At 38.4% G+C, this 14682-nt stretch overlaps 1 protein-coding gene and 2 long non-coding RNA genes across 4 annotated transcripts in view; 1 reads left to right on the forward strand and 2 right to left on the reverse strand.

The window, feature by feature from the left end:
- The window catches only part of LOC112846236 (low affinity immunoglobulin gamma Fc region receptor III-like), a 700124-nt gene that overhangs the window by 323916 nt on the left and 361526 nt on the right, over positions 1-14682 (forward strand). The window lies entirely within an intron of this gene.
- Positions 9089-10567, reverse strand: LOC112846243 (uncharacterized). The gene is made up of 3 exons (XR_003219129.1): positions 10427-10567; positions 9825-10175; positions 9089-9685 (listed from the first exon to the last, which is right to left on the reverse strand). It is a non-coding gene; the product is annotated as an uncharacterized LOC112846243 (long non-coding RNA).
- Positions 10739-11947, reverse strand: LOC112846244 (uncharacterized). 2 transcript variants are annotated; one of them, XR_003219131.1, is made up of 4 exons: positions 11753-11947; positions 11181-11654; positions 10939-11063; positions 10739-10754 (listed from the first exon to the last, which is right to left on the reverse strand). It is a non-coding gene; the product is annotated as an uncharacterized LOC112846244 (long non-coding RNA). The 2 variants fall into 2 exon arrangements; XR_003219130.1 differs by lacking the exon at positions 10739-10754 and having other exon boundaries at positions 10853-11063.

The raw sequence follows: 14682 nt of genomic DNA on the forward strand, positions 1-14682 counted from the left end.
ATGTAGATCTTCTGAAAACACTGGTACAGTATAAGATATTTCTTTGTTTTTTAAATAACGAGTAGATCAAAATTGTATTTTTACTGAGAAATAAAAATCTAAAATAGTACAATTGTCCTCATTTTAGGTGGACGGACAGATGACTACAGAAATATCTCTCTTCAGCTGAGAAGTGTTGGACAGAGGAGTGAGTACAAAAAATATGAAAAATGTTCAATTGTTATAATATGTTCAATTATAAATGCAAATGTATCATGTAGCCAAAAGCATGTGCACTTCTGAATATCATACCTGTAAATATATGTAACATATAGGTTTCAATAAATAACATATCATTTGTATACAGTACTGTTTAAATTTTAACGCCCCTTCAGAGACGTGATACCCACATATATTTTCTGTGTTATTGTTACAGGAAAGCGTGATGATCCAGAGGAAACCTCTGACTACCATAATGTAGATCCAAACTCAGCTACAGGTACAAATATTAACTGTACTAAATATTGAGTTTCAGGAATGAAATATGTATCAAACTTTTTTATCATTGGGCTTGAGGGGAGCTTTAATTAGATGTCCTAATAATGAAACTCATTTGTAGCCCTTTTAAACGCCTTCAGTACCATTAAACCTGTTCTTCAGTTAGTTTTACTTTATTCTGTTTTCATTTATTTCATTTTATGTGTTTACTTTTAAAGGTCCCTAAAGAGAGGCACAGCATCAATAAAACAAGAGAAGGTGGACCGCAACATGAAAGAGAAAAACTTTAATTCTTAAACTTTTGAACATTAACATTTTTACACCTGCTTGATATTAAAGTCGAGTCACATCGTGATGCTATAGGCAGAAGTTGTTAAAGCTAAGTTAAGAAGAGAGGTGACAGTCAGTGATATGGCAGCATGTGGCTTCATGCTGAGAAAGAAGTTTAAGGAAGGTCAGAGGGAGCTTCACTGTGTCTTTGTGGATCTAGAGAAAGGATATGGTGCCAAGCGTGTGGGGTACTGCATGAGGATGTCAGGAGTAGCAGAGAAGTATGTGAAGGTGGTGCAGGACATGTATGAGGACAGTGAGACAGCAGTGAGGTGTGTGGTTGTAATTTAGCAGTTCAAGCTGGGGGTGGGATTACATCAGGAATCAGCTCTGAGCCCCTTCTTGTTTGCAGGGGTGATGGACAAGATGACAGATGAGGTCATGCAGGAGTCTCTGTGGATTATGGTGTTTGCAAACAACATTATGATGTGTAGTGAGAGGAGGGAGTATGTGGAAGAGAGGCTGGAGAGGAGGACGCATGCACCGGAGAGAAGAGGAATGAAATTCAGTAGAAGCAAGACAGAACACATGTGTATGAATAGGAGACAGTTTAACAGTGAAGCTGCAAGGAGTAGAGGAAGTGAAGGTGGATAAGTTCAACCGAGAGCCCCAAAGAGAGTGTAGGTATTGTAGGAAGGCCAAAGATAAGAGTCACAGATGTGGTGAAGTGGACAGTGAAGGAGAGGTGAAGAAGAGAGTGCAGAAGGGTGGGTAAAGAGTGGGCAGGGGTGATTTGTGACAAAAGGACAGCAGTGAGAGTGATAGGGAAGGTTTACAAGACTGCATTTACAAATATATATTCATGATTTATAAATTAATAAATGTCCCTTTTTTCTGTTGTACCTTATGCTACTTTTCTTATCAGTTGTTTGTTTTCTTGTCAGCATTTTTGTAATTGTTTAAATGTTCTCAGTATGGTTTATTACTGTGAGTTTAATATGAAATTAAAGGAAAATTACTAAGACACTTTCAACTCTAACAATAAAAAGCTCTTAAGTATCATAATTGTACTGGTGACCATTTCATATGATCACCAGTATAAAAGTGCTCATGAGCATCATGATAAGTAATTCTGTGTGTTAATATATAAGAAACATATAAACATGATGAAGTTTGAATTTTGTTGAAGTGGTTTTAATGTGAATATATCGTATGTAATTGTACAGCATATTATTAAGTAGGTTTTCAATTGTTACTGTATCCCATTTTTCTTATTCTGTTTTAATCTCTTTTCTAATACAATAATAAATATGAAATTGTTTAAACATTGTTGTATCAAGCGTCATTTCTTGCACTACTCGCCCTATCACAGTGACATTTCTTGTATTTCTAATCAATTTGTTTTTTTCCAGTCTTAATAACTTGAGTCCCTGAGCTTATACTTATGCTTTGTGTTTCCCCAAATTATCTCACATTAGTTGATTGGGTCCATGAGTTTACCACACAGGACAGGAAGTTTAGAGAGTGCCTCAAGAGTAAGCCCTTGAAACTGTAGCTCTAACAGGAAATATAAAAAAATAAAATTTTTAAAAAAGGAAATTTAATTCAGTAGCGGTTATCATTTTTTGCAGCCTTCTACTCCTTAAGTATTTTCTCAAATTAGATGTCCTCCTTTTTTTTTTCTGTGGAAACTATTGATTTGTTTTAGTTATTTGTGTCACAAATCAAATTATGTCTTAATGTTAGTTGTTTTGGGGACTTAATGACCTTACCCTGATTTGCGTGCATTTCTCCACATTTCTTTTAAAGTCCATTGCAAGTCTTTAGCTGTGTCTCAATTCAGGGGCTGCATCCTTAAGAGGACCCAGACTTGTTGACCCAGGCAATCTATGTTGGCTGGGTCCTTGGAAGACCAAGAAGGCCGTAAGTGTCTCGGTGGAGTTTAATAAACTCAGCCATCTGCTCCTTGCTATCAAAAATATAACAGGACATTGAGTATTGAAAAGAGTAATAAGAGTAATATTACAACTTAGTAGCTGCCGCCATTGTGGGAAACTGGAATTGGCTGGGCCGCGCTATGAATTCTGGGATAGGTTGGGCCACGAAGGATACACCCGACCCATCCTTCAAATTTGGGGAAATGAAGGACGTATTTGTCGGCTGCATTTGGAGCAGCCTTCGAACTGGGAGAGCCTTTGTTGCGTCTGTCAAGAGATTTATTCTAAAGACACGTCTTCAGCTAAGAGTCTAAGGGTAGAAACACACACAGACGCTGTGTTTTTCACTTGTATACAAGGGCGGTCACAGAACGCTCACATCAGAGTGGGGGCCCTGTGATGCGCGCCCTGTTACCGCTCTGGTCTTTATTTATATACAAAGCAATACAACAGTGAATACGTCTATTCATTGGCAGAGGAATGTTAGTGCATAGGGAGTGAAGATAAGAGTGGTTCAGGTGTATGTGTGTGTGTGTTGTGAGATTCAGAAGGACGCAGCCCTTCTTCTTGTTAGAGAGCGCAGATAAAAGTGTCCAGCTCTCCTCTTCCTGCTTGTTCAGCTATTATCGCTGTGAGAAAGAATTTATAAAACAGTCTTGTAGTGGACAACAGTCTAAGTCATCAAAAGGTCAACATACAGTATTCTATCATATGCAAACACGTTCTCACTCCCAACTCGTCAAATGTGTGACGCATGGTCAGGCTCCCTCTGCTTCACTTATCGACGCGCAGGGTACCCCCTCGCGTCGAGAATTGACGTGCAGGGTCCTCTCATTGAATACTATAGCGCTCCCTAAACGTTGTTTATTGACGACAAGAGATTGCCGCGGAAGAGCCTGTGATTTCCGAAATCACATTGTAGTGACCTGTACTGAACACAATATATTATATAATGTAAACAACTACCTGAGAAACAGCAGATACAGCAGATAAATTAATTATAGGCCATTACTTTTGTATCGTTTATTGCATTTATGGAGGGAGAGGTGTATGCTGGGTAATGGCACAGCTAGCGACACGCTGTTATCAGTCCATACAATGGGCGTTATTAGCAGAAATCAGTCCCATAGATATGGGCCATCATGGGCCATCTCCACCTGCTAGATTGTTCAGAAGGTTGTTATCATCCATCCAGATGGAGGATCACTAACAGGAGCGTGGGATGACTCCAGAATCCACTCTGGCTGGAATCCGGTGGATACAGCAGTGTTACAGGTAAGACCATTTAAACGGACAGCATTTATAGAATGACTATTAAAAGTCAGCGAGTGTCAATAATGTTAATGTGGTTATGTTAGTAATACACCGAGTGCTAATATAACAGCTTTAAGATGCATTTGTAGATATTATTACGTGTTTTACCGTCTTTATGGTGCTAGCTTAAAGTTACGGTGTAAACGTTAGCTTATATTGTAGTAAAGCTGTTACTGTTTAAACGATGTTAGCACAGAAATATTAGCTTCTGTCATGACTGATGAAGTTACTAGTTAATAAAGTTTCCAGTAAAGTGATTAATCGCAGCCACAGATTGACAGTAAATATCCCGATTAGCTTCAATGCATCTATAATAAATATGTGCAAGTTTCAGTGCTTCGTTTAAACTGTATGATACTTATACTGACCCAGGGTCAGTGTAAAATACAATCCTAGCTGTGTGAACAAAGCCTGGCTCCTTTAATCCTGCATGACAAACCTCAGGATGCAGGTTATTATTACTCTTTCCTGCTGGCACACCTGTCACACCTGAGAGTCAGCTAGAAACTTACAGTGACGTGGACATCATGCAAAGACTGCCAGACTCTGTAATACTGTAAATGATCAGTGACTCAGGTTAACACTAAACTTTAAACAGTCCCTCTGTGTCTCTGTGTGTGCTGAACATCTGGAATCAGGATTTCATTCAGGCTGCATTGACTGTGGGACTTTTCTCTGTTAAAAACAGGTTGAAGACGGCTCAGAAACATTTGAAGATTAAAATTTAGCATTATGGCTGCTGGTGGTGTGTAAAGCTTCTACTCAGCTGTATTTTTGTTACTAATTTATGTTTGTTGTTGCTTAACACAGATTTCAGAAGAGCAAATATGAGCACTGTTGCTTAATCCTTAATAGTTTAACTGGATTGGAAATTAAAAAAAAAATCCAGATTCTTCTTCCACAGAAGTTTCATTTGTCAGTTTGGGACTGCTGAGTCACCTGAAGAACTCATTTCTTCAGATGGGAAAGCAGAAATAAGTGTGACATGAATGTAAATGTGTTAGCTGACATAGAGGACAGCTACATGTAGTCTGAAAAATCTTTGTTGTCAAGTTTGCAGGTCTATCAGCACGAGACATTCTTACATAGAAGAGACTGTTAAAGTCTCTAACTCAGTGAAGCATTATTGGTCCCGTCTGTTTGGATAAATATAGTAAGCTGATGTATGTGCATTTATTGACACATTTTCTTAAGTGCTTATCCAGTTCAGGATCACAGTGGAGCTGCAGCTGAATGTGTTCAGTAAAGAAACCTTACAAAAGTTAACATAAACCTGCATCTCTGTACGTTGTTGTCCACAGGATGAGAAAATCAAACTGGAAGACTGTGGAACATGTTCATAAATGTTTGTGTTTATCCCTGTCTTTCACAGGAGGCGCTGAAAGGTTTCCCTAATAGTTCCTGGTGAATCAAAGCAGGACCATAAAGGTTGCTGGACTGTATGATGGCCTTACCCCTGAGCAGTCATCCTGTTAAAGGAGGAACCAGTTAGAAGCTGTTTTCAAAGTAGCTGAGCAGATTTCACCTCAAGTAAGCGATTAACTGTTTGTTCATCTGTTCTGCCACTTAAAGAGCATTTAAGGACGTCTTTTGAGTGTTTAGTTGAATTAATTCTGCTGGCTCTCATGGTCATTTGTGATTATGGACATATTTTTCATGTACATCAACCATTTAGTAAATTCTATCTATTTAGTAATATCTGTCAGCTATAAAATATAATATAAATATAAAAATATCTAAATATCTCCTGCTCCTTATATTTTAATGATGTAAGACGTCTGTTATCGTGTTACATTAGCATTCCTCACATATGAATGAGATGCTGTACAGTACAATCCTACTGACACAGCAGAGGGATAACGACGTCTATTCAACATCGTTACACGACACATTCGAGCTGCATGATGCAGACAAAGTGACTAAATCATCTTTTTTGTGGTTTATTGTCTTCAAACCAGCAGACAAAGCCGATGGCAGAAGATGTTTGGAGAAGAACTTCAGGCCGTGGACTGAAAAGGTATTTTTTTCTTGTTATCAAAAGACATTTGGAGTGACGGCTTCTACAACTGTGCTGAAGTAAAGCTTACAGTCTAAGAAGTCACAGTGTTGATATTCAGCACAAAGAGAAAAGCTCACTAGTTTGAATTTATTTACAATAGTTTTTATAAATTCTGACTGTAAACAGCTTTTACAGCTTTGATATTGTTTGACACTCGGCATCAGGTGATGGTATTTAATTTAAAGGTTTCTATGTCCCAATGAGCCATTTACACTGACCAGTGTTTCACTTTAACTGTAACACATTCATTATTTAGATCCAACATTTCTAAGAGAAATAACTGAATGTTAAAAACTGGCAGCACTCAGGCCAGGTTTATAGAGATATATGCATGCATTATGAAAGTTATGTATCCCAGATCATTTTTAGTTATCTAGTCATGGCAGACCCACCCCTTCCTCCCAGGTTAACTGCAACCCAAAAGAACTAGTGGGGCTATTTACACATTTACAACCAGTGTGGGGTAAAAAGAGCCACTAAAAACCTGTCAGCCTGCTCAGCTACAGATGTGCTAAAAGCTATAAGAGTTAGAAGCTCTGCTTATGCAGAAACTTTCTAAGCCTAACAGAGGACAGGTACTCCTGCCCAAATAACATGATATAACCCCACATACAGCCCAGACATAAAGTGAACCAAGTCATTTAGTTAAAGACAGCATGGGAGCAAATGCATGTAACCAGCCTGCACCAACCTGACATTTCTTCTCCTGAATTAAATGAATGAATGGATGAAAGTTAAATGACTACAAACCTAAAGCCACTAGTTCCCACACTGGAGTTCCCTGACACTGTGTTAACTGTATTTAGCTTGTATCAACAGTTGTAACAGGCTAAGCTACCTGAGACACTGCATTGAACGATTGTTTCTATCTTAATGGTTTCAGCTCAGATGTTCTGCTTTTTCCTTTCAGTAGATCAAAGCAGCTCGTGCTCTGTCTGCTTCCATTCTGATGGCAAGAAGAAGAAGACTTCAGCGAAGTGGCGTTCATGGTCTCAGTGGACAGTCATGGTCACACACTGCATGTGGTTTTAAAAGCAACATTAAGCAAAGATTAATCTGATCCCATTTCTACCTGTCTCTGCTGTTTCAACTGTAACTCTCAGGATATATATTTATTCCAGCTCTCATAGGGCAAAGGAATGACTCAGACTTGTCAAATGTTCTTTGATTTGATACACAATATGAAGTTCACAATTTTCTTACAAATAAAACTATAATGACAAACATGAACAGCTGTGCTTATTTCTGAGACATGATTTTTTTTTAATGTGTTCATATTTAGATATTTGTATGTTGAAACTGTAATGGTGAACCTGAGGTGATGGTCAGCAGAAGGCAAATATATATAAATATAAAACAATATTGAAGTAATGTCTTTACCCTGTGCAGCGTGTGGACGCTGTGCACGCAATCACCTTATTCACTGTAGTAAACGTGCACCGCTAGCTCACGTGACTGACTGTCTCCATGGTTACATCGTATATTATTAGCCATGTAAGCAGCTTCCAAAGATACCGCCATAGCTCTCTGCAACACTTTCACGCTTTGCAAATCATTTCACGTTTTTGATAGTTATGAATAAAGAATGTGTTTTAAAGACATGCTAGGCGGTTGCTATGGTGGTTGCTGTGGACTAGGGTGGACCGCGTCCGATTCCTGTTATTAGCTGTCCGCCGTAGGAAGGCTGCGTTCCGTTTAGAAGTAGCACCAGTCTGCCGTAACTCGAACTCAAACCCCGCTTTGTTCTTTAATTAAAGGGCTTTTACAGCCGTTCATGACACACACACACACACACACATAAAGCACTTTGCCTCACCATGAGCATGCAACTTTACTGAAACCTTTAAAGTATCAGATATAGGATAGAAAAATGAAGCAACCAGAGATTTAATGATGAAGACTCTGGGTTCTGTAGTTCACGTTTTACAGTCCTGAATGACTCACTGCACATCCATATAATTTATTGAAGAGGAGTTTAGAATGCACTTTACATTTAGACTGTAGCTGTTTAATTTTTTACATTGTTACCATGTCATGAATAAGGTTCACCTGCTGGGGGTTTGATGGATCAGCTGGACAATACAGTCAAAGACAGACTTCACCCATCATACGCAAGAATCCTAGTTGGATTTTTGTTTTCACTCATATTTTAGAACCAAATATTGAAAACAACTGTGACAGACTGGATACCTGGTCAGGGTGTACATTACCTTTCACTCAAGCATCCCAGGACAGAGCCCTGCCCCACCATGAGCCTGGGTGGATACGTGGTTATAATATAAAATGACTGATACTGAATATGAATATTTCATGAAAATCAAATTATAATATGAATTCCTAGGTGTTTGTTATATCCAGCAAGAGATTGATTACATATGTCTGAATTGCTAACCCTAACCCTAGCTCAACAGACCACAATGCCCTGGACTGTCACTATTATTACATGCTGTAAACATAAGTAGCTTTGATCACAGTTTATGTTGTAAAAGGAATATTGAAAAAAGATCAACATTGTGATGTTATTTCTTCCAAACTGACCAGAAACATGCTTGTCAGACTCTCACAGCACAGGATCAGACTCACTGTGCATGACGGCTCAGGCCAATAATGTCTGTTAGATTGTCAGTTGTTTAGTGCTTCTGTACAGTTATGGTCACCATCTCTATTTCAGTATAATTAATATGCAGAAAACACTAAAAGTTGATTGTCTTCCAATATTCTAGCATAATTAAAAAACTTTGACTTTGTTAGTACATATTGTTACAGTCCTAATGCCAATATGATTCTTCATAACACCTGCTTTGAAATACTGAACTTTAAAATTGACCTGATGAAAGATAATTTACAGTGGCAGTCTGTCAGGATAATTCTGACTGTAAGATCACTGTATTAATCTGAATCCTTCTGAAATGTGCTGTGAATGAATGCTGATGCAACTGACTGTGGGAAAGCTGTTAATAAATGAATCTGTGACACATGCAACACATTCACAGAGGAAGAGGACACAAAGGGAGGACACGCAGAGGCTGTGTTAAAGTCAGAAATCCAAATCTTTAGTCAAAAACAGGCAGCGGTTACAAACAGGAAGACAAGCAGTCCATTAAACAGTCTACAGGGTCAAACATACAGAGAATTCAAACAGCAGTAAAAAAATAACTGGACACTGAAAAACTTAAAGCAATGTGTGACGCAATAAAAGGAAGCAGTGCAGTATATTCACTGAATTACAAAATTACAAAAGAGAAAAACGACGATTTCTAAGGATTATTTGCTTAATTGCAGTTAGAGTGTGGCTGGTAAAGATGGAAACATACAGAATGTAAACTGTGTGAGTTTGGTGAACTTTGTTAGTAACAAATGAGGTAAAAAAAACAACCCAAAACAGACAAAACACAGAAAGAGGCTCTCAGTATTCATTAATAATTAGAAAGCATCTAAACATTCTGATTTTTACAGTCTTAGTTCCGCTCGCTGTCATCATTATAATCATCATGATCAATGGCGAGGTCCTGAGGTGGGCGGGGCTGTCTCTGGTGATGTCACCATGAAGGAACAGCATCTGGCACGTGTTGCTGAAACATCCCAGTACACTGGTGTAGTTTCCTCTCCAGCTGGTTGACATTTGACACTTCAACATTAAGGGGAAGAAGAAACAGTGTTAGGTCAGGTGACCACATGGTTTCTAAAATAACTGACAGGAAGTAACCAGGCTGTTAGAAATGGATGGCATGTGTTTAGAGTTACTGTAGTTAGGTAACTCTACTTACCAAAAGCAGAAGCACACAGATGGCAGATCAGATGCTGAATGTTGCAGGAACATGCTCATGTGTGGTGATCATTCAGTGCTGCTCCGGCAGGTTAGACAGTCCAAGATTGATATCCTTCCCATCTGAGAGTTTGAAAACACACATGCAAAGATTTAATTGTATTACAGTCAAAGTGGGATGTTCGATTTTGTCCTTTAAAAATGTTTGTGTATTTGAAAGCACTAACATTTTATGATGACTCAGATTGTCTCTCTCTAAGAGTATCTTCTTTAAAGGGGAGACAAGTGTATCCACTGATCCACGTCACTTTACCTGGATGATGACTCCTCTCTCCCTCACTCAGAAACACTCCTAATATAACCAAGCAAATAAATAATACTGAAGATTTACTCACAACATTACAAAAACATCAAAAACTTCTCCCTTTGATTCCATTCCTCCATTCCTGCTGAACATCAGGCAACAAATATCTCAATAAATCACAGTAAAATGTAAAGCACATATTTTCTCTGCTTTGTCTAACCTCTGCAGAGCCTCTGTCAAGAAAAACATATCTGTAAGCATAAAACAAATATACATTTCATAACACACACTGGACAAACCTCGGTCAGTTGATTTCCTCTGTGCAGTGCAGACGAGCATCAGTCAGTAAGTCAAGGTGGTGAGATGGACTCGTGCCCTTTCTGACTCTGCTAGTTCTTCTGAGGAAACACCACCGTCTCTCCACACCGTCACCATCTGTGAGCATAGATCAGTAGCATAGATCAGAATAATATATATATATATATATATATATATATATATATATATATATATATATATATATATATATATATATATATATATATATATATATATATATATATATATTTGATAAATTAGTTTGCTAAATTAGAATATATTTTTATTTTTTTCATTTAACAATTGCAACTGAAAGAAATTAAATATTGAACAAAAATATATTGTCACATTCTGCATTCTCAAATACAAATTTCACAAAGTAAATTTTTAATTAACAGAAAAAATATGAATTACAAAAAATAATTGTATATTATTAAAATATTATGCAACCGTGACCAAAGTCAGAATCATCATTACAGTACTGTGGACTTACTGCTTGGGTAATAGTGATAAACTTCAGGGGAGATCATGATGACAGAAAACTGTAAACAACACTCTGAAGTCTGAAGCTGCTTTTCTTGTTTCTGTGACCTCAGCACGCTGACAGACCTGAAGTTGCTACAGATTTTAAAAAGTGATAATTATAGGGAAGAAACTTCTCTTTTTCATCCGTTTAATCAAACATTTGATGCCTCAGCTGTCTCAGTCCTACAGCATTCTGCAACTACAACTAACCTGAGGAGGCTTGGATTTGGCTGCAGGTACACCTGTACATCCTTCTCAGCAGCACACATGTGGGTACCATTTAATCACACTTCTTCCTGAGCTTTGCTTCATCACAAGACTAAAGGTGGCATCCCGTGTCACGGTCTTATCATCATCCAATTGGAGAAGAAACATTTACAGGTCTCCTGGTTTTGTTTTCTGATCCTGCAAAAAGACTGAGGACAACAAAGCCCAGAGAACACGAGATACACAACATCCAACATTCAGACTCAACAGCCTCCATAAATGAAGAGCACCAGGTTGGTCCAGTTATACTAGATATAAGCATGCTTCACATTACTGTGTATGAATAATAATCAAGAGACAAACTTTGAAGATGCAGAGCATGATGTCCCATCATCAGACTGCAAACAAATATCCACCAGGCTTCTTTGTTGGCAGAGGTGATGATTCTCCCATCAGGGATCAGTAGAGTGTATTAACCTGTGGTATAAGCAGCAGTCACTGAAATGTTACTGTTTCAGATAAGAAATCTAGCACATAAAAGCCAGGGTGGGAGGGATCTCTGCAAACTGACTTACCTCTGCAAGTGTGAGGCTGTTCCTCCAGCCTCAACAAAAATCTGACTCTCCAGTCACAGACAAAAAACTCCAGCTGGGAGATAGAAAACGCTGTCTGGGTCTTGCTGGATGTTGCTGGATGTTGCTGGTCAGAGTCTCACATTAGCAGAGTGCTTCTTGGTCCCACTGACCCATGTGGACAGCGACTGTGGAGAACTGTTCAGGAAAATGGAAAAGAGAAGTAAAATGACAAAAAGCCAAATTTCCACAAAGACTCTCTTAGAATCAGCAATCAGAAAATCATTGGTTCATATTACAATTAAATATGACCAGGTTCTTTAAATGTAAGCAGTTAAGATCTGATTTGATTTACATCCTTCACACAGCACATTTGTCCAGGCTGACAGGTAAACATAGAATTAATCTCAGGTAGCATGACTCATAGTAGAGATTCAGTAAGAAAGATTGCCAGCTCTAATATTATTACCACACCAACAGCTCAGATTTCTAGAACTATTTAAACAAATGTGTTCTGAATATTCAATTGATGTTCCCAGTGGGAGGGTGGGGGGTATCATGGAATTTTGTAAATAAAGTCTGCAACACAGAAAGAGCTGTGATCAAGCTATTTATTACTGCGCGCAGGAGAGCCAACACACATCAAACATCACAGTTCAGTCATGTCAGCTCTGCCACAGAAGTCGTGCTCCCACTCCTTTATGCATTCCAAGGAAGAGGGAGGAAGTTACAAACTGATCCTACCACACTTCACACGTCTCGCTATGAAACCTAACAGATAAATGGTTAAGCTGTTTTGTGCCCTTGGCCTTATCAGCACCTGTAAAGGGAGTTGTTTTCTCAAACTGCTGACGCTGAAGTAAGTTCATCTAGTTTTAGAAACTTTCACTGAACAGTCTATAACAGTGTCACAACTAAGCATATGCATAAGCACTTAAATACTTTAAATTAGAATAATAGAAAATTTCTATTACAGGAGCAAGAGCCTGTCCCAGTAGTCATAGGTAGAGCACACCTGGACAGGTCACCAGTCTGTCAGAGGACTAACAGAGAGACAGACATCAGAGTAACAAATCGATTTAAAATTAATGTAAGCTTGCTGCAGCTGGATGTATGAACATGTGTTTCTGTGCTCACAGTCCACCTCTCAGGAACCTGCAGTTCATTTTTAGTCTACTTTAAACAGACCTCACAAAAGGCTGATGTGGCTGGATCAGTAGTCTGATTTAAGTACGATACCTTTGGCCAGGGATTAATCTGGTACATCGCTTCACTGCAGTCTTACATATTATCCCCACACCTGAATAAAAAATATTGATATTTACAAATAACAGATTCAGCTGATGCAGCCTGACTCAATCTGATTCCAGATGTTCAGCACACACAGAGACACAGAGGGACTGTTTAAAGTTTAGTGTTAACCTGAGTCACTGATCATTTACAGTATTACAGAGTCTGGCAGTCTTTGCATGATGTCCACGTCACTGTAAGTTTCTTTTTTTTTTTTTTTTTCCAACAATATCTTTATTGCATTTCAAAATTACATACAGAAATTGGAGTACTTCCACAGCAAAGGAGACATCCAGGGCAACTAAATTATTGTACAACAGTCACTCGCCCTACCTTGCAAATCAGACACGTATAAGATGTTAGAGAGCAACAGTTAAGTGGAAGTACAAACTATATGACCCGTAAATAATAACTCAGTCAAACAAAGGAAAAAGAAAAAAGAAAACACAAACCCCCCCCCAAAAAGAAGAAAGAAAAAAAAAAAAAAAAAACATATAATAATAACAATAATAATAATAATAAGCTTCTCTATTTCCAAGGGTTGCTCAACACCAACTCGGTTACACTATTGTGCATGGTTCAAAGTTACAGACTCAAATGTATAAGTCACACAGCATTAAAGATCAAGTATAAAAGAGATTAATTTAGGAAACTGCAGAGGACCACCAACATTTACACCCCATCTGCCCCATCCACCATACTACCAAGATCCATATTTCCCATATATTGCATAAAGGGACCCCATATGTTTTGAAAAAGTGGTAGTTTCCCCTTGATAATGTAAGTAATTTTTTCCATAGGCAAAGTTGTGGACAATTCCTTAATCCAGTTAATATATTTTGGTTTACTGGTCTTCCTCCATGAGAGTGCTATGACTCTTTTTGCCAGCAGTAGACATAGGTCCAGGGCGGTAATTACCTTTCTAGACATAAGATGTCCATCAGGATATAACCCTAAAATAAAAAGTTTAGGGTCAAGAGCTAGTTGTGTACCCAATATAATATCCAGAGCTTGTTTAATCTCTTTCCAAAACCGTTGTACTTTATTGCATTCCCAGACACAGTGAAAAAACGTCCCTTTCTCCTCACCGCACCTGAAACACAGGTCTGGGGTATCACCATTATACTTATTAAGCTTTTCTGGAGTCACATACGTCCTCATTAGCCAATTATATTGTAATGCTTTGAGACGAGTACTGGTAGTTTGTGTTTGCGCTTCAGCACATGCCGTCTCCCAGTCTTCGGAGGGTAAGTCCTCCCGTAAATCTTCCCTCCAAGCATTAAGTTTTCCTAAAGAAGATTCAGGGGAACCCTCTACTAACATATTATATAATTTGGAGATTATTCCTTTTCCAAAGCAATCTCTTTTCATTTCTGTTTCCAAAATGGAAAACGGAGGGATTGACAAACACTGATTTTGAGATGATCTAATAAAGTTTCTCACTTGTAGATATTTAAATCGATGTTTGCATGGGATATCATACTTGGAAATCAACTCCTCAAATGACATCAAAATCTCACCCTCTGATCCCGCGAGATCCCCTATTGTCTTTAAGCCTTTGTCAGCCCACTTCCTAAAACCAGGGTCTGCTCTGCCTGGAGGGAAAAATTGATTACCCCATATTGGGCTAAAGCGTGCGAAGG

Source organism: Oreochromis niloticus, linkage group LG3, assembly GCF_001858045.2.
Source record: "Oreochromis niloticus isolate F11D_XX linkage group LG3, O_niloticus_UMD_NMBU, whole genome shotgun sequence".
Classification (NCBI taxonomy): domain Eukaryota; kingdom Metazoa; phylum Chordata; class Actinopteri; order Cichliformes; family Cichlidae; genus Oreochromis; species Oreochromis niloticus.